Source organism: Triticum urartu, chromosome 1A, assembly GCF_056163025.1.
Source record: "Triticum urartu cultivar PI428250 chromosome 1A, HENAU_Tu73, whole genome shotgun sequence".
Classification (NCBI taxonomy): Eukaryota; Viridiplantae; Streptophyta; class Magnoliopsida; order Poales; family Poaceae; genus Triticum; species Triticum urartu.
Genome location: NC_141873.1, coordinates 290,926,765 through 290,947,069, shown reverse-complemented (window position 1 = coordinate 290,947,069; position 20,305 = coordinate 290,926,765).

Genomic DNA, 20,305 nt, shown 5'->3' with positions numbered 1-20,305 from the left:
TGGACCTCAATAATGTGCTGACGTTTGGAGCTCCCCTGAGCGAACTATTTTTTGTAGAAGTAAAACTATTCTCTTTTGAGCGATCGCAATCTGGGAGTGTTCCCTTGAGCATCTATATCTAGACGTTTGAAATCGGCATCAAATGTCCCGGCAGACCGCTCGGTCACAAATTGGTTAAAAAAAATCCGACCCATCCAGACGTCTTAAACTGGCCTCAGACGCCCGAGTTGTTCGGTGTCACTCATATTCAGCCCAAATGTAGGGTGGATATAGGGTGGCGCGGGTGCATTCGTCACGTTAGCACGACCCATCGCCGACCTCACTTTGTCCCCACAAAACTCTCAATCCAAAACCCTAACTCACTTCACTCGCCGCTCACTCCGTTTCTTCTTCTCCCCTCTTTGATCCAATCCGACAACTCCGGTGAGCATGTAGAGCGATAGCAACCGCTCTGACTCCGACCTCGATATCGACGAGGAGCTGACCCTCCACATTACGCTGGAGCGGTTGAATGTGGACATGGGGGGCAGTTCCGGATCTGCCCTGTCGTCGGTCCCCTACCGGCGCAGCTCGGACACCGGAGCCGGCCCCTCCCGGCCCGCTCGCAGCTCTGCGAGGGCCGTGCAGTCCGTGCGGCCCCTCCGTCGTCCACCTCCCCCGTCGGCCGCTGCTTCGCAAGGGCAGCGATGGGTGCTAGTGCCCGCTCCGCCGGCCCTGCGGACGTGCACGCTAGACTTGGAGGCGCGCGCCACCCGCCGCGAGAGGCAGTGGGCAAAGAAGAGGGACGTGACCGAGTAATCCTTTCGCCCCCGCCGCGGGTTGCCAGAAGTGCCAGACGAGGAGGAGCGGCTCCTCGCTTGGGTCTACCGCCACTCGCTTACGACGGTGGAGACGTGTTGGGGAACGTTGCAGAAAACAAAGATGCTTTACTCCCTGCATATTGAAGTTCATCACAAAGCTCTTGTAGCTCGGTGGAAGCGACTGAAGGATTCTGTCAATGACCGCGTCATCTGGGAGATTAACTCCCAGTTGAGTCAAGCGGTTATGCAACCCAGACATAGTGAGTATGTGCTCACTGACAGAACTGTTTTCCTACATCTTACAGCTGAAGAACTTGTCGGAGAATTGATATCTCTCGACCCGGGCATGAGCTTGGAAAACCATTTTCAGCTCTTCGAACATCTCATATGCTTCGTGTCTCTCAAAACACTTTTGGAGCCCCGGCTCTAAGCTGTAAAACATGCCGCACTAAACGAGGGAGTAGTCATCGGTACGTGCCTGCCAAGCGTTCATAACGTCTTGTTCTGCAGGGAGAACAGGTGCGTCACCTAGCGGTGCTTGTAGGACATAATCTTTCTTGGCAGCTATGAGGATGATCCTCAGGTTCCGGACCCAGTCCGTGTAGTTGCTGCCATCGTCTTTCAGCTTGGTTTTCTCTAGGAACGCGTTGAAGTTGAGGACTACGTTGGCCATTTGATCTACAAGACATATTGTAAATTTTTTTAGACTAAGTTCATGATAATTAAGTTCATCTAATCAAATTATTCAATGAACTCCCACTTAGATAGACATCCCTCCTGTAATCTAACTATAACATGATCCGAGTTAACTAGGCCGTGTCCGATCATCACGTGAGACGGACTAGTCAACATCGGTGAACATCTTCATGTTGATCGTATCTTCTATACAACTCATGCTCGACCTTTCGGTCTTCTGTGTTCCGAGGCCATGTCTGCACATGCTAGGCTCGTCAAGTCAACCTAAGTGTTTGCATGTGTAAATCTGTCTTACACCCGTTGTATGTGAACGTTGGAATCTATCACACCCGATCATCACGTGGTGCTTCGAAACAACGAACTGTCGCAACGGTGCACAGTTAGGGGGAACACTTTCTTGAAATTATTATGAGGGATCATCTTATTTACTACCGTCGCTCTAAGTAAACAAGATGCAGAAACATGATAAACATCACATGCAATCAAACAATAATAGTGACATGATATGGCCAATATCACATAGCTCCTTTGATCTCCATCTTGGGGCTCCATGATCATCTTGTCACCGGCATGACACCATGATCTCCATCATCGTGTCTCCATGAAGTTGCTCACCAACTATTACTTCTACTACTACGGCTAACGCGTTTAGCAATAAAGTAAAGTAATTTACATGGCGTTTCTCAATGACACGCAGGTCATACAAAAAAATAAAGACAACTCCTATGGCTCCTGCCGGTTGTCATACTCATCGACATGCAAGTCGTGATTCCTATTACAATAGCATGAACATCTCATACATCACATATATATATCATTCATCATTCATCACAACTTTGGCCATATCACATCACAGAACACTTGCTGCAAAAACAAGTAGACGTCCTCTAATTGTTGTTGCAAGTTTTACGTGGCTGCAAGAGGGTTCTAGCAAGAACGTTTTCTTACCTACGTGAAAGCCACAACGTGATTTGTCAACTTCTATTTACCCTTCATAAGGACCCTTTTCATCGAATCCGCTCCAACTAAAGTGGGAGAGACAGACACCTGCCAGCCACCTTATGCAACTTGTGCATGTCAGTCGGTGGAACCGGTCTCACATAAGCGTACGTGTAAGGTTGGTCTGGGCCGCTTCATCCCACAATACCACTGAAGCAAGATAAGACTAGTAGCGACAAGAAAGTTGACAACATCTACGCCCACAACAAATTGTGTTCTACTCGTGCAAAAGAACTACACATAGACCTAGCTCTGATACCACTGTTGGGGAACGTTGCAGAAAACAAAAACTTTTCCTACGGTTTCACCAAGATCCATCTAGGAGTTCATCTAGCAACGAGTGATTGAATTGCATCTACATACCTTTGTAGATCACGCGCGGAAGCGTTCAAAGAACGGGGATGAGGAAGTCGTACTCGACGTGATCCAAATCACCGGAGATCCTATCGCCGAACGGACGGCACCTCCGCGTTCAACACACGTACGGTCAGCGTAACGTCTCCTCCTTCTTGATCCAGCAAGGGGGAAGGAGAGGTTGAGGAAGATGGCTCCAGCAGCAGCACGACGGCGTGGTGGTGATGGAGCTGCAGTACTCCGGCAGGGCTTCGCCTAGCTCTATGGATGAGGAGGATGTGTTGGAGAGGGAGGCACCAAAGGCAAAGGTAAGAGGTCCTCCATCCCCCCCACTATATATAGGGGGCCTAGGGAGGGGGCGCCGGCCCTAGGAGATGCAATCTCCTAGGGGGGCGGCGGCTAAGGGAGGAGTCCATCCTCCCCAAGGCACCTAGGAGGTGCCTTCCCCTTTTAGGACTCTTCCTTTCCTTATCTCTTGGCGCATGGGCCTCTTGGGGCTGGTGCCCTTGGCCCATATAGGCCAAGGCGCACACCCCTACAGCCCATGTGGCCCCCCGGGGCAGGTGGCCCCACCCGGTGGACCCCCGGGACCCTTCCGGTGGTCCCGGTACAATACCGGTGACCTCGAAACTTGTCCCGACGGCCGAAATAGCACTTCCTATATATAATTCTTTACCTCCGGACCATTCCGGAACTCCTCGTGACATCCGGGATCTCATCCGGGACTCCGAACAACATTCGGGTTACTGCATATACATATCCCTACAACCCTAGCGTCACCGAACCTTAAGTGTGTAGACCCTACGGGTTCAGGAGACATGTAGACATGACCGAGATCGCTCTCTGGTCAATAACCAACAGCAGGATCTGGATACCCATGTTGGCTCCCACATGCTCCTTGATGATCTCATCGGATGAACCACGATGTTGAGGATTCAAGCAACCCCGTATACAATTCCCTTCGTCAATCGGTATGTTACTTGCCCGAGATTCGATCGTCGGTATCCCAATACCTCGTTCAATCTCGTTACCGGCAAGTCACTTTACTCGTACCGTAATGCATGATCCCGTGACTAGACACTTGGTCACTTTGAGCTCATAATGATGATGCATTACCGAGTGGGCCCAGTGATACCTCTCCGTCATACGGAGTGACAAATCCCAGTCTTGATCCGTGTCAACCCAACAGACACTTTCGGAGATACCCGTAGTATACCTTTATAGTCACCCAGTTACGTTGTGACATTTGGTACACCCAAAGCACTCCTACGGTATCCGGGAGTTACACGATCTCATGGTCTAAGGAAAAGATACTTGACATTGGAAAACTCTAGCAAACGAACTATACGATCTTGTGCTATGTTTAGGATTGGGTATTGTCCATCACATCATTCTCCTAATGATGTGATCTCGTTATCAATGACATCCAATGTCCATAGTCAGGAAACCATGACTATCTGTTGATCAACGAGCTAGTCAACTAGAGGCTTACTAGGGACATGTTGGTGTCTATTATTCACACATGTATTACGATTTCCGGATAACACAATTAAAGCATGAATAAAGACAATTATCATGAACAAGGAAATATAATAATAATGCTTTTATTATTGCCTCTAGGGCATATTTCCAACAGTCTCCCACTTGCACTAGAGTCAATAATCTAGTTACATTGTGATGAATCGAACACCCATGGAATTCTGGTGTTGATCATGTTTTGCTCTAGGGAGAGGTTTAGTCAACGGATCTGCTACATTCAGGTCCGTATGTACTTTACAAATATCTATGTCTCCATTTTGAACATTTTCACGAATGGAGTTGAAGCGACGCTTGATGTGCCTGGTCTTCTTGTGAAACCTGGGCTCCTTGGCAAGTGCAATAGCTCCAGTGTTGTCACAGAAGAGTTTGATTGGCCCCGACGCATTGGGTATGACTCCTAGGTCGGTGATGAACTCCTTCACCCAAATTGCTTCATGCGCTGCCTCCGAGGCTGCCATGTACTCCGCTTCACATGTAGATCCCGCCACGGCGCTCTGCTTGCAACTGCACCAGCTTACTGCCCCACCATCCAAAATATACACGTATCCGGTTTGTGACTTGGAGTCATCCAGATCTGTGTCGAAGCTAGCGTCGACGTAACCTTTTACGACGAGCTCTTCGTCACCTCCATAAACGAGAAACATTTCCTTAGTGCTTTTCAGGTACTTCAGGATATTCTTGACCGCTGTCCAGTGTTCCTTGCCGGGATTACTATGGTACCTACCTACCAAACTTATGGCAAGGTTTACATCAGGTCTGGTACACAGCATGGCATACATAATAGACCCTATGGCTGAGGCATAGGGGATGACACTCATCTCTTCTATATATTCTGCCGTGGTCGGACATTGAGCTGAGCTCAATTTCACACCTTGCAACACAGGCAAGAACCCCTTCTTAGACTGATCCATATTGAACTTCTTCAATATCTTATCAAGGTATGTGCTTTGTGAAAGACCTATGAGGCGTCTTGATCTATCTCTGTAGATCTTGATGCCTAATATATAAGCAGCTTCTCCAAGGTCCTTCATTGAAAAACTCTTATTCAAGTAGGCCTTAATGCTGTCCAAAAGCTCTATATCATTTCCCATCAAAAGTATGTCATCTACATATAATATGAGAAATGCTACAGAGTTCCCACTCACTTTCTTGTAAATGCAGGCTTCTCCATAAGTTTGCATAAACCCAAACGCTTTGATCATCTCATCAAAGCGAATGTTCCAACTCCGAGATGCTTGCACCACCCATAAATCGAGCGTTGGAGCTTGCATACCTTGTCAGCATACTTAGGATCAACAAAACCCTCCGGCTGCATCATATACAATTCTTTCTTAAGGAAACCATTAAGGAATGCCGTTTTGACGTCCATTTGCCATATTTCATAATCATAGAATGCGGCAATTGCTAACATGATTCAGACGGACTTCAGCTTTGCTACCGGTGAGAAAGTCTCATCGTAGTCAACCCCTTGAACTTGTCGATAACCCTTAGCGACAAGCCGAGCTTTATAGATGGTCACATTACCATCCACGTCTGTCTTCTTCTTAAAGATCCATTTATTTTCTATGGCTCGCCGCTCCACGGGCAAGTCAGTCAAAGTCCATACTTCGTTTTCATACATGGATCCTATCTCGGATTTCATGGCTTCTAGCCATTTGTCGGAATCCGGGCCCGCCATCGCTTCCTCATAGTTCGAAGGTTCACCGTTGTCTAACAACATGATTTCCAAGACAGGGTTGCCATACCACTCTGGTGCGGAACGTGTCCTTGTGGACCTACGAATTTCAGTAGGAGCTTGATCAGAAGTATCTTGATCATCATCATTAACTTCCTCTCTAGTCGGTGCAGGCACCTCAGGAACATTTTCTTGAGTTGCGCCCTTTTCCGGTTCAAGAGGTAATACTTCATCAAGTTCTACTTTCCTCCCACTTACTTCTTTCAAGAGAAACTCTTTCTCTAGAAAGGACCCATTCTTGGCAACAAAGATCTTGCCTTCGGATCTGAGGTAGAAGGTATACCCAATAGTTTCTTTAGGGTATCCTATGAAGACGCATTTTTCCGATTTGGGTTCGAGCTTTTCAGGTTGAAGTTTCTTGACATAAGCATCGCATCCCCAAACTTTTAGAAACGACAGCTTAGGTTCCTTCCCAAACCATAATTCATACGGTGTCGTCTCAACGGATTTCGACGGAGCCCTATTTAAAGTGAATGCGGCAGTCTCTAAAGCATAGCCCCAAAAAGATAGCGGCAAATCGGTAAGAGACATCATAGATCACACCATATCTAATAGAGTGCGATTACGACGTTCGGACACACCATTACGCTGAGGTGTTCCAGGCGGCGTGAGTTGTGAAACTATTCCACATTTTCTTAAGTGTGTGCCAAACTTGTGACTCAAGTATTCTCCTCCACGATCTGATCGCAGGAACTTGATTTTCCTGTCACGTTGATTCTCAACCTCACTCTGAAATTCCTTGAACTTTTCAAAGGTCTCAGACTTGTGTTTCATTAAGTAGACATACCCATATCTACTCAAGTCATTAGTGAGGGTGAGAACATAACGATAGCCACCGCGAGCCTCAACACTCATTGGACCGCACACATCAGTATGTATGATTTCCAATAAGTTGGTTGCTCGCTCCATTGTTCCTGAGAACGGAGTCTTGGTCATTTTACCCATGAGGCATGGTTCGCACGTGTCAAATGATTCGTAATCAAGAGACTCTAAAAGTCCATCAGCATGGAGCTTCTTCATGCGTTTGACACCTATGTGACCAAGGCGGCAGTGCCACAAGTATGTGGGACTATCATTATCAATCTTACATATTTTGGTACTCACACTATGAACATGGGTAGCATTACGCTCGAGATCCATTAAGAATAAACCATTCACCATCGGAGCATGACCATAAAACATATCTCTCATATAAATAGAACAACCATTATTCTCGGATTTAAATGAGTAGCCATCTCATATCAAACGAGATCCTGATACAATGTTCATGCTCAAACATGGCACTAAATAACAATTATTGAGGTTCAAAACTAATCCCGTAGGTAAATGAAGAGGCAGCGTGCCGACGGCGATCACATCGACCTTGGAACCATTCCCGACGCGCATCGTCACCTCGTCCTTCGCCAGTCCCCGCTTATTCCGCAGCTCCTGCTTTGAGTTACAAATGTGAGCAACTGCACCGGTATCAAATACCCAAGAGCTACTACGAGTACTGGTAAGGTACACATATATTACATGTATATCACATATACCTTTTGTGATGCCGACCTTCTTGTCCGCTAAGTATTTGGGGCAGTTCCGCTTCCAGTGACCATTTCCCTTGCAATAAAAACACTCAGTCTCGGGCTTGGGTCCATTCTTTAGCTTCTTCCCGGCAGCTTGCTTGCCGGGCGCGGCAACTCCCTTGCCGTCCTTCTTGAAGTTCTTCTTACCCTTGCCCTTTTTGAACTTAGTGGTTTTATTCACCATCAACACTTGATGTTCCTTTTTGACTTCTACCTCTGCTGATTTCAGCATTGCAAACACTTCAGGAATGGTCTTTTCCATCCCCTGCATGTTGAAGTTCATCACAAAGCTCTTGTAGCTCGGAGGAAGCGACTGAAGGATTCTGTCAATGACTACGTCATCCGGGAGATTAACTCCCAGCTGAGTCAAGCGGTTATGCAACCCAGACATAGTGAGTATGTGCTCACTGACAGAACTGTTTTCCTCCATCTTACAGCTGAAGAACTTGTCGGAGACTTGATATCTCTCGACCCGGGCATGAGCTTGGAAAACCATTTTCAGCTCTCCGAACATCTCATATGCTCCGTGTCTCTCAAAACGCTTTTGGAGCCCCGGCTCTAAGCTGTAAAGCATGCCGCACTGAACGAGGGAGTAGTCATCGGTACGTGCCTGCCAAGCGTTCATAACGTCTTGTTCTGCAGGGAGAATAGGTGCGTCACCTAGCGGTGCTTGTAGGACATAATCTTTCTTGGCAGCTATGAGGATGATCCTCAGGTTCCGGACCCAGTCCGTGTAGTTGCTGCCATCGTCTTTCAGCTTGGTTTTCTCTAGGAACGCGTTGAAGTTGAGGACTACGTTGGTCATTTGATCTACAAGACATATTGCAAATATTTTAGACTAAGTTCATGATAATTAAGTTCATCTAATCAAATTATTCAATGAACTCCCACTTAGATAGACATCCCTCCTGTAATCTAACTATAACATGATCCGAGTTAACTAGGCCGTGTCCGATCATCACGTGAGACGGACTAGTCAACATCGGTGAACATCTTCATGTTGATCGTATCTTCTATACAACTCATGCTCGACCTTTCGGTCTTCTGTGTTCCGAGGCCATGTCTGCACATGCTAGGCTCGTCAAGTCAACCTAAGTGTTTGCATGTGTAAATCTGTCTTACACCCGTTGTATGTGAACGTTGGAATCTATCACACCCGATCATCACGTGGTGCTTCGAAACAACGAACTGTCGCAACGGTGCACAGTTAGGGGGAACACTTTCTTGAAATTATTATGAGGGATCATCTTATTTACTACCGTCGTTCTAAGCAAACAAGATGCAAAAACATGATAAACATCACATGCAATCAAATAATAATAGTGACATGATATGGCCAATATCACATAGCTCCTTTGATCTCCATCTTGGGGCTCCATGATCATCTTGTCACCGGCATGACACCATGATCTCCATCATCATGATCTCCATCATCGTGTCTCCATGAAGTTGCTCGCCAACTATTACTTCTACTACTACGGCTAACGCGTTTAGCAATAAAGTAAAGTAATTTACATGGCGTTTCTCAATGACACGCAGGTCATACAAAAATAAAGACAACTCCTATGGCTCCTGCCGGTTGTCATACTCATCGACATGCAAGTCGTGATTCCTATTACAATAGCATGAACATCTCATACATCACATATATATCATTCATCATTCATCACAACTTTGGCCATATCACATCACAGAACACTTGCTGCAAAAACAAGTTAGACGTCCTCTAATTGTTGTTGCAAGTTTTACGTGGCTGCAATAGGGTTCTAGCAAGAACGTTTTCTTACCTACGTGAAAGCCACAACGTGATTTGTCAACTTCTATTTACCCTTCATAAGGACCCTTTTCATCGAATCCGCTCCAACTAAAGTGGGAGAGACAGACACCCGCCAGCCACCTTATGCAACTTGTGCATGTTAGTCGGTGGAACCGGTCTCACGTAAGCGTATGTGTAAGGTTGGTCTGGGCCGCTTCATCCCACAATACCGTTGAAGCAAGATAAGACTAGTAGCGGCAAGAAAGTTGACAACATCTACGCCCACAACAAATTGTGTTCTACTCGTGCAAAAGAACTACGTATAGACCTAGCTCTGATACCACTGTTGGGGAACGTTGCAGAAAACAAAATTTTTCCTACGGTTTCACCAAGATCCATCTAGGACTTCATCTAGCAACGAGTGATTGGATTGCATATATATACCTTTGTAGATCACGCGCGGAAGCATTCAAAGAACGGGGATGAGGAAGTCGTACTCGACATGATCCAAATCACCGGAGATCCTAGTGCCGAACGGACGGCACCTCCGCGTTCAACACACGTACGGTCAGCGTAACGTCTCCTCCTTCTTGATCCAGCAAGGGGGAAGGAGAGGTTGAGGAAGATGGCTCCAGCAGCAGCACGACGGCGTGGTGGTGATGGAGTTGCAGTACTCCGGCAGGGCTTCACCTAGCTCTATGGAGGAGGAGGATGTGTTGGAGAGGGAGAGGGAGGCACCAAAGGCAAAGGTAAGAGGTCCTCCATCCCCCCCACTATATATAGGGGGCCTAGGGAGGGGGCGCCGGCCCTAGGAGATGCAATCTCCTAGGGGGGCGGCGGCCAAGGGAGGAGTCCATCCTCCCCAAGGCACCTAGGAGGTGCCTTCCCCTTTTAGGACTCTTCCTTTCCTTATCTCTTGGCGCATGGGCCTCTTGGGGCTGGTGCCCTTGGCCCATATAGGCCAAGGCACACACCCCTACAGCCCATGTGCCCCCCGGGGCAGGTGGCCCCACCCGGTGGACCCCCAGGACCCTTCCGGTGGTCCCGGTACAATACCGATGACCCCGAAACTTGTCCCGAGGGCCGAAATAGCACTCCCTATATATAATTCTTTACCTCCGGACCATTCCGGAACTCCTCTGACGTCCTGGATCTCATCCGGGACTCCGAACAACATTCGGGTTACTGCATATACATATCCCTACAACCCTAGCGTCACCGAACCTTAAGTGTGTAGACCCTACGGGTTCGGGAGACATGTAGACATGACCGAGATCGTTCTCCGGTCAATAACCAACAGCGGGATCTGGATACCCATGTTGGCTCCCACATGCTCCTTGATGATCTCATCGGATGAACCACGATGTCGAGGATTCAAGCAACCCCGTATACAATTCCCTTTGTCAATCGGTATGCTACTTGCCCAAGATTCGATCGTCGGTATCCCAATACCTCGTTCAATCTCGTTACCGGCAAGTCACTTTAATCGTACCGTAATGCATGATCCTGTGACTAGACACTTGGTCACTTTGAGCTCATTATGATGATGCATTACCGAGTGGGCCCAGTGATACCTCTCCGTCATACGGAGTGACAAATCCCAGTCTTGATCCGTGTCAACCCAACAGACACTTTCGGAGATACCCGTAGTATACCTTTATAGTCACCCAGTTACGTTGTGACGTTTGGTACACCCAAAGCACTCCTACGGTATCCGGGATTTACACGATCTCATGGTCTAAGGAAAAGATACTTGACATTGGAAAACTCTAGCAAACGAACTATACGATCTTGTGCTATGTTTAAGATTGGGTCTTGTCCATCACATCATTCTCCTAATGATGTGATCTCGTTATCAATGACATCCAATGTCCATAGTCAGGAAACCATGGCTATCTGTTGATCAACGAGCTAGTCAACTAGAGGCTTACTAGGGACATGTTGGTGTCTATTATTCACACATGTATTACGATTTCCGGATAACAAAATTAAAGCATGAATGAAGACAATTATTATGAACAAGGAAATATAATAATAATGCTTTTATTATTGCCTCAAGGGCATATTTCCAACAAGACGGATGCTCGCTGATTTCGGAGAAAGAATGCTAAGGCGCTCCGACTAGCCTTTGAGTAGTCGGAGCGCAAGGTGGCAGAGGTAGCGGCTGTAACACCCTCGATGCGACTATATCTCCCACGTGTCGAGGCACGACTTAGAGGCATAATCGCATTGAAGGCATATGTCGCAAGTTAGGCAATCTTCACAACATCCCATGTAATATAGATAATAAAAGGGGAGATAACATAGTTGGCTTACACTCGCCACGTCAATCAAGTACATAAATAACATTACATCATCCAAAACACTCATGGACCGACTACGGCGCCGAAATAAAAGATAACCCAACATGCGACACGGTCCCGATCACCCCCAACCGGGCACCACTACTGATCATCAGGAAAGGAAACATAGTATCATTGAGAGTCTTCGTCGAACTCCCACTTGAGCTGAAGCGCGTCACCTGGAGCGGAATCATCAGGCCCTGCATCTGGTTTAATAGTAATCTGTGAGCCACAGGGACTCAGCAATCTCGCACCCTCGCGATCAAGACTATTTAAGCTTATAGGTAAGGCAAGGTAAATATGTGTGGAGCTGCAGCAAGTGACTAGCATATATGGTGGCTAACCTGTTCGCAAAAATAGAGCGAGAAGAGGAGGCAAAGCGCGAGCGAGAAACTAGAGAGCAACCTGCGCAAACATTACTCCAACACCGTGTCCACTTCCCGGACTCCGCCGAGAAGAGGCCATCATGGTAACTCACACGGTTGATTCATTTTAATTAAGTTAAGGTTCAAGTTTTCTACAACCGGACATTAACAAATTCCCATCTGCCCATAACCGCGGGCACGGCTTTCGAAAGTTCAAATCCCTGCAGGGGAGTCCTAACATAGCCCATGACAAGCTCTCATGGTCAACGAAGGAATAGACCTCCTCCCGAGACGTTCCGATCAGACTCGGTATCTCGGTTCTTCAAGACACTTCGACAGGTTAAAACAAAACCAGCAACACCGCCCGAATGTGCCGACAAATCCCGATAGGAGCTGCACATATCTCTTTCTCAAGGCACACTCAGATTGTCTTAGGTACGGGTAGGCCAGCCCAGAGTTGCCCCTGGTGGCCACCGGCAGCTGACAGGTGGACCAACACTCAGAGGAGCACTGGCCCCGGGGGGGGGGGGGGGGGTTTAAAATAAGATGACCCTCGGGCTCCGAAAACCCAAGGGAAAAAGAGGCTAGGGGCAAATGGTAAAACCAAGGTTGGGCATTGCTGGAAAAGCTTTAATCAAGGCGAACTATCAAGGGATTCCCATTATAACCCAACCGCGTAAGGAACGCAAAATCCGGGAACATAACACCGATATGACGGAAACTAGGGCGGCAAGAGTGGAACAAAACACTAGGCGAGAGGCCGAGCCTTCCACCCTTTACCAAGTATATAGAATGCATTAAGATAACAAGATAATATAATGATATCCCAACAAGTAAATAAATGTTCCAACAAGGAAAGGCCTCCAATCTTCACCTGCAACTAGCAACGCTATAAGAGGGGCTGAGCAAAGCGGTAACATAGCCAAACAACAGTTTGCTAGGACATGGTGGGTTAGAGGTTTGATGTGGCAATTTGGGTGGCTTGAAAGCAAGTGGTAGGCATCGTAGCAATGGCATAGCAAAAGAGCGAGCATCTAGCAAAGCAAAGATAGTAGTGATTTCGAGGGTATGATCATCTTGCCTGCAAAGTTGTCAGAGTTGACTGGATCCTCGAAAGCAAACTCAACGGGCTCCTTGTTAGAAAACTCTTCTCCCGGCTCTACACAAACAATACAAACAAGCAAACGGAACACAATCAACCACGTGCAAAGCTCAAACAATATGATGCAATGATGGTATGCTATGCGGGATGCATATGCAAGATTTGACAAGGGATGCATGAACTTGGCCTCAACTTGGAAATCCAAGTGTGCCACTAGATAGATGAGATGAAATCGCTTGAAAACGATATAAAGAACGCCGGAATCGGAGTTACGGTTTGGAAATGGCAAGCAATTCAAATATGACCACGTTCTGCGATTTACAGCAAGTAGCCATCTAAATGCAATGAGATGAACATGCTACAGCATCCAAACATGGCAACAAAATACATGGCAGAGATGCATTCGCGATGCTTAACAAAAGTCTAGCACTGAGCTACGGCCAATTCATCCATTAACAGGTTCAAACAAGCATGGCAAAAATGCAGATGACAAACAGATTTCAGACTTAGTGAAATTAACACTTGTCTGGAATTTCAGATCAGGTAGCACTCTTCGGAGTATGAAAACTATATGCTAAAGGACCTGAACATGGCAAGGTAAAGCATGGCATGGAGCTACTCAAAGAGCTTAACAAAAGTCCCTTAGTGACCTTGAGCCAAAAGGGATCAGAAAATACAATTGCAAGCATGTGAACATGGCAAAAACATAATCAGTTCTCAGACTTAGTGAAAACTGGAGCATGCTGAAACAGATATCAAGTAGGCATGTTTACAAGCTCGATGCACTCACTACGGAGCAAGTCATGACAAGCTAAGCATACACCCATCAAGAATACACAAAATGCAAGCTAGACATGGCAAGAACAATAGCATAGCATGCACGGATCAACTACAACATCATTGGCAAAATCGCTAACAAGTAGACAATCTACCCAGATTCACGAAGTAGCAAAAGTAGAGCTCGATTGACTCAAGCTAGGGTGCTCCATAATTGTAAACAAAGACATGGATGGGTAGAGCACTACAAGATTAACAAAACATCCTTACTGATCATCCTCAAAAGAGGCATGGATCACTAGGAAACAACATGAATATACGGCAATATGAGATAAACAGGTCAAGGACTTTGTGAAAATGCTAAGTCCCTGAAATCAGCATTACCAAGTGCCTCACTTTGCAAGCTTGTGCTAGTCACCACACACATCACAAAAATACATGGGTTGCACCTCTAGAAAGATGGCAAAACCTTTAACAAAACTTATGTAGAACTCAGGGACATATCATGCACACAATAATCATGGCAAATATGACAAATGTCTAAATGAAGTAGCAGATCTGACAATTATCTCAAGTAGAACTCTTCTAACAGCATTTCGGGCATCAGGATGAACTCAAATGAAAATGATGCAATGGAATGAAATGATGTGCTCTCTGAGGCGAACAATTTGATATGCTATTTGCCCAAAACGGAACTACGGATGCAAAGTTATAGCACGATGAACAGGGCAACATGAACTAGGGTTTCGGGCAAAAAGTCAACCCTCGAGATTTTAGATCTCAGATCTGGCACGTTTTACGAGGATGGCCGGATTTCTTGGAGCTCGCCGGAGATGTCGCCGGACTTGCCGAGAAGAGGAGGGGCTCGCCGGGGCGCGGTTGGCGGCGGCGGTCGCCGGCTCCGGGTGGCGGCGGCGAGGCCTTGCCGGAGAAGGAGGAGGCGCGGCGGAGCGCCGGCGAGGGAGGTCACGGCTGCGGCGTGCGGCGGTCGGTGGGGTCGGCACCGGCGGCGAGGAGCGTCGCGGCGGAGGCGGCAGCCGGCGCGGGCGGCGCGGCGAGGGAGGCGCCGGCTCGGGCGAGTGGCGGCGAAGGCGGGCCGCGGGGGCCGGTGGCGGGTCCGAGCGGGCCGCGGCGGGGCGCGGTGGCGAGGCCACGCGTCAGGCGCGCATCGGCTGCAGACGGAGGTAGGAAGATATCCGGCGGCGGCGGATGAGGTTTTTAGGGTTTCGGAGAGGGAAGAACCGAGAATTTCGGAAGGGGGGCTATATATAGGCATAGGAGGAGCTAGGAGAGTCCAAATGAGGTGTGGTTTTCGGCCACGCGATCGTGATCGAACGCTCTAGATGATGGAGAGGGTTTAGGTGGGTTTTGGGCCAAATTGGAGGGGTGTTGGGCTGCAACACACACGAGGCCTTTTCGGTCCCTCGGTTAACCGTTGGAGTATCAAACGAAGTCCAAATGGTATGAAACTTGATAGGCGGTCTACCGGAAGTAAACCAAGGCTGCTTGGCAAGTCTCGGTCCAGTCCGGAAATGCTTAATCCCCACAAATGAAAGAAAGGTAGAAATGACCACCGGAGGAGAACAAAGCGCCGGAATGCAAAACGGACAACGGGGAAAATGCTCGAATGCATGAGATGAACATGTATGCCAATGCAATGCACATGATGACATGATATGAGATGCATGACAACGATAACAACACACGGAGACAAAAACCCAAACCCGAGAAAATAAAATAACTTAAGGCCGAGAACGGCAAGAGTTGGAATACATATTGGGAAAATTATATCCGGGGTGTTACAACACTCCACCACTACGAAAGGATCTCGTCCCGAGATCTAGGACTAAAAGAACGCCGGGTACTCAGAACGGAGGTGATCCTCGCGTTCCCAGGTAGCTTCACGGTCGGAATGGTGTGACCACTTGACTTTGAGGAATTTGATTGACTTGTTGCGAGTCTTGCGTTCAGTCTCTTCAAGAATAGCCACTGGGTGCTCACGATAGGAGAGATCTTCTTGGAGCTCAATGTCCTCGAAGTTGACGGTGCGGTCAAGAGTCTTGAAGCACTTTCGAAGCTGAGAGACATGGAACACATCATGAACATTTGCAAAGTTTGAAGGAAGCTCGAGTTGATAGGCGAGATCGCCTCTCTTGCTGACAATCTTGAAAGGTCCCACGTATCTAGGGGCAAGCTTCCCTTTGATACCGAAGCGACGAGTACCTTTCATAGGAGAGACGCGGAGGTAAACATGATCTCCGATCTCAAAAGCCAAATCACGGTGCTTACTATCATAGTAGCTCTTCTGACGGGATTGGGCTACTTTGAGGTTATCTCGAATGACTTTGCACATTTCCTCTGCCTCTGTGATTAAGTCATTTCCAAGAAGCTGACGTTCACCGGTTTCAGACCAGTTGAGAGGGGTACGGCACTTCCTGCCATACAGAATTTCAAATGGGGCCTTGCCCGAACTTGCTTGAAAACTGTTGTTGTAGGAGAATTCAGCATAAGGAAGACAATCCTCCCACTTCATGCCGAAGGAGATCACACAAGCCCTGAGCATATCTTCCAGAATCTGGTTGACACGCTCGACTTGACCGCTAGTTTGAGGATGGAAAGCTGTGCTGAAGCGGATGTTGGTGCCCATGGCCTTCTGAAAAGAATCCCAAAACTTAGAGGTGAAGATGCTGCCACGGTCTGAAGAGATCACTTGTGGAATACCGGGCAGAGAGACCATTCGAGAGGTATAGAGTTCCGCCAATTGAGCTGCAGTGATTGACTCTTTGATAGGCAGAAAGTGAGCCACTTTGGTGAGTTTGTCGATGACAACGAATATAGCATCATTGCCACACTTGGACTTTGGAAATCCAGTCACGAAGTCCATCGCAATGTGGTCAAACTTCCATTCTGGAATGGCAAGAGGTTGGAGGAGACCAGCTGGCCTTTGGTGTTCTACCTTCACTCTTCTGCAGACATCACATTCATTCACGAATTGAGCAATCTCGCGCTTCATTCGAGTCCACCAATAAGCCTGCTTGAGGTCCTGATACATCTTCGTGCTCCCAGGGTGGATGGAGAGGAGAGAATTGTGAGCCTCGTTCATGATCACTTTACGAAGGTCACCTTTGGGCACAACAATACCACCTTTGCCTCTATCAAATACGATCCTCGAAGAAGAGAGTATCCTTGTCATCAAGGCGGTAGCACTTGTACTTGGGTTGACTCCTGGCAATCCCAATATTCACCTTTTTCACTATAGTATCAAGAAGCTGGGCTTGGCGAATCTGGTCTTCCAAGGTAGGAGAGACTTGAAGGTTGGCGAGGAAACCTTGAGGAACAACTTGCAGATTAAGTTTGCGGAAAGCTTCACAAAGCTCGGGTTGGTAAGGCTTAAGAATCAGGCTGTTGCAATAAGCCTTTCTGCTCAATGCGTCAGCAATCACATTGGCCTTGCCTGGAGTATACTCGATACTCGGATTATACTCTTGAATCATTTCGACCCATCGAGTTTGCCTGAGGTTGAGATTAGGCTGAGTGAAGATGTACTTGAGACTCTTGTGATCAGTGAAAATGTCCACTTTTCTTCCCAATAAGAGATGTCTCCAAGTCAAAAGAGCATGCACAACTGCCGCCAACTCGAGATCATGAGTGGGGTAGTTCTTCTCATTAGGCTTCAACTGGCGAGAGGTATAAGCAACAACTTTCTTCTCTTGCATCAACACTGCGCCAAGACCTTGGAGAGAGGCATCACAAAAGACCTCGTACGGCTTGGATTCATCAGGCGGAGTCAGAACTGGAGCAGTGATCAATTTCTCTTTCAAAGTGTTGAAAGCAATGTCACACTCCGGAGACCAAACGTACTTGACGTGCTTCTGGAGAAGATTTGAGAGAGGCTTCGCGATCTTAGAAAAGTTTTCAACGAATCTTCAGCAGTAGCTTGCGAGACCGAGGAAGCTACGGAGTTGCTTCACGTTCTGAGGAGGTTCCCAATTCACAATTGCAGACACCTTCTCAGGATTCACGGCAATGCCCTTGGCAGAGATGATATGACCAAGATAAAGAACCTCATCGAGCCAAAATTCGCACTTGGAGAACTTGGCGTAGAACTTGTGTTCCCTCAACTTGTCGAGTACCAAACACAAGTGCTTGGCATGATCTTCCTTGTTCTTCGAGAAAACCAGAATGTCGTCGAGATAGACCAAAACGAAGTCATTGGTGTAGGCGTTGAAGATGAAGTTCATCATGCGAGAGAACGTCGGAGGAGCGTTGACGAGGCCAAAATACATGACAGTGTATTCATATGACCCATAGCTTGTCCTGAAGGCCGTCTTGGGAATATCTTGCTCACGGATTCGAATCTGATGATAACCCATACGGAGATCAAGCTTGGAGAATACTTGGGCACCTTTGAGTTGTTCGAACATCTCATTGATGTTGGGAAGTGGGTATTTGTTCTTGATGGTCTTCTTGTTCAATGGACGGTAAACAACACAAAGTCGGTCCGTTCCATCCTTCTTCTTCACAAAAAGAACACCACAACCCCATGAAGAAGAACTAGGCCGGATGAGACCCATTATTTCTTGAATATCGAGTTGCTTCTTTAGCTCCTTCAACTCTTCAGGTCCGAGCTTGTAAGGACGCTTGCACACAGGTTCCGTGCCAGGCTCAAGATCAATAACGAATTCAACTGGCCGGTGCGGAGGCATTCCTGGAAGCTCTTCTGGAAAGACGTCTTGATATTCGCAAATGACTGGAATTTGCGAGATGGCATCCAGTTCACCCTTCTCATTGAGAGAAAACAGAGGGATGGTATTATCCCGAGCGGCAAAGACAATTACATCCTCAGACGAATGAGTCAATTGAATCTGCCTGGCAGCACAATCAAGATGCGCCTTGTGCTTAGAAAGCCAATCCATTCCGAGAATAAGATCAATATCCGAGTCACCAAGAACCGTAGGAGAAGATAGAAACTTGTAGTCTCCCAAAGTGATAGTAACATCCGGAGCAATGGAGTTAGCATGCATGCGCCTACCGGGAGAGACAACTGCTAATGGACTAGGCAAAATTTGCAAAGCCAAACCATGCTTAGATGAAAACGGTCTCGAGATGAAACAATGCGATGCACCCGTGTCAAAAAGAACTTTTGCAGGAACATCGTTAACATGAAGGTTACCCATGATGACATCTGACGGATCCTCTGCCTGAGCTGCATTCATCAAGTTAACCTTGGCATGCTTGGCGTTATGCTTGACCATAGCTATACTTGCCGATCTCACAGGAGGAGGAGGAGGAAGGCACCTCTGATTGAGACACTTGTTGGCATAGTGACGCTTCTGTTGGCACTTGTTGCACGTGACCTCTGAAAGCGGACGGTGATACGGAGCACTCGATCTTGGAGCTTGAGACGAAGTCTTGTTCTGAAAGCTAGGGTTGGGTGGGTGGGAAGATCCACTGCCACCTTTGCACTTCTGCTGATACAGCTGACGGAACGGAGGAGGAGGAAGCCAATACTTCTGCTGCTTGGCCACTTGAGTAGAGGAAGAAGGAGTAGCATCTCTGACTCGCTTCTTGGAAGCATCACACCTTAGTTGAGCGGCCTCTTGCTTCAATGCCATGTTGTAGAACTCATCGTACCTCAAGGGCTCAAAGAGAACAAGAGCTAGCTGAATTTCTTCTTTGAGACCACCCCTGAACTGGTATATCATGCTCTTCTCATCAGGTACGTCCTGCTTGGCAAAGCGGGCGAGCTTCTGGAACAACTTGTTGTAGTCATAGACAGACAAAGAGCCTTGCTTCAAGTTGCGGAATTCCTCACGCTTGCTTTCAACCACGCTCTGAGGGATATGGTGAGCTCTGAAATCTTGACGGAATTCATCCCAGGTAATGACACGTCCACCTCTGGAATCCTTGTTGAAGGAAATATGCCCTAGAGGCAATAATAAAGTTATTATTTATTTCCTTATATCATGATAAATGTTTATTATTCATGCTAGAATTGTATTAACCGGAAACATAATACATGTGTGAATACATAGACAAACAGAGTGTCACTAGTATGCCTCTACTTGACTAGCTCGTTAATCAAAGATGGTTATGTTTCCTAACCATGGACAAAGAGTTGTTATTTGATTAACGGGATCACATCATTAGGTGAATGATCTGATTGACATGACCCATTCCATTAGCTTAGCACCCGATCGTTTAGTATGTTGCTATTGCTTTCTTCATGACTTATACATGTTCCTATGACTATGAGATTATGCAACTCCCGTTTA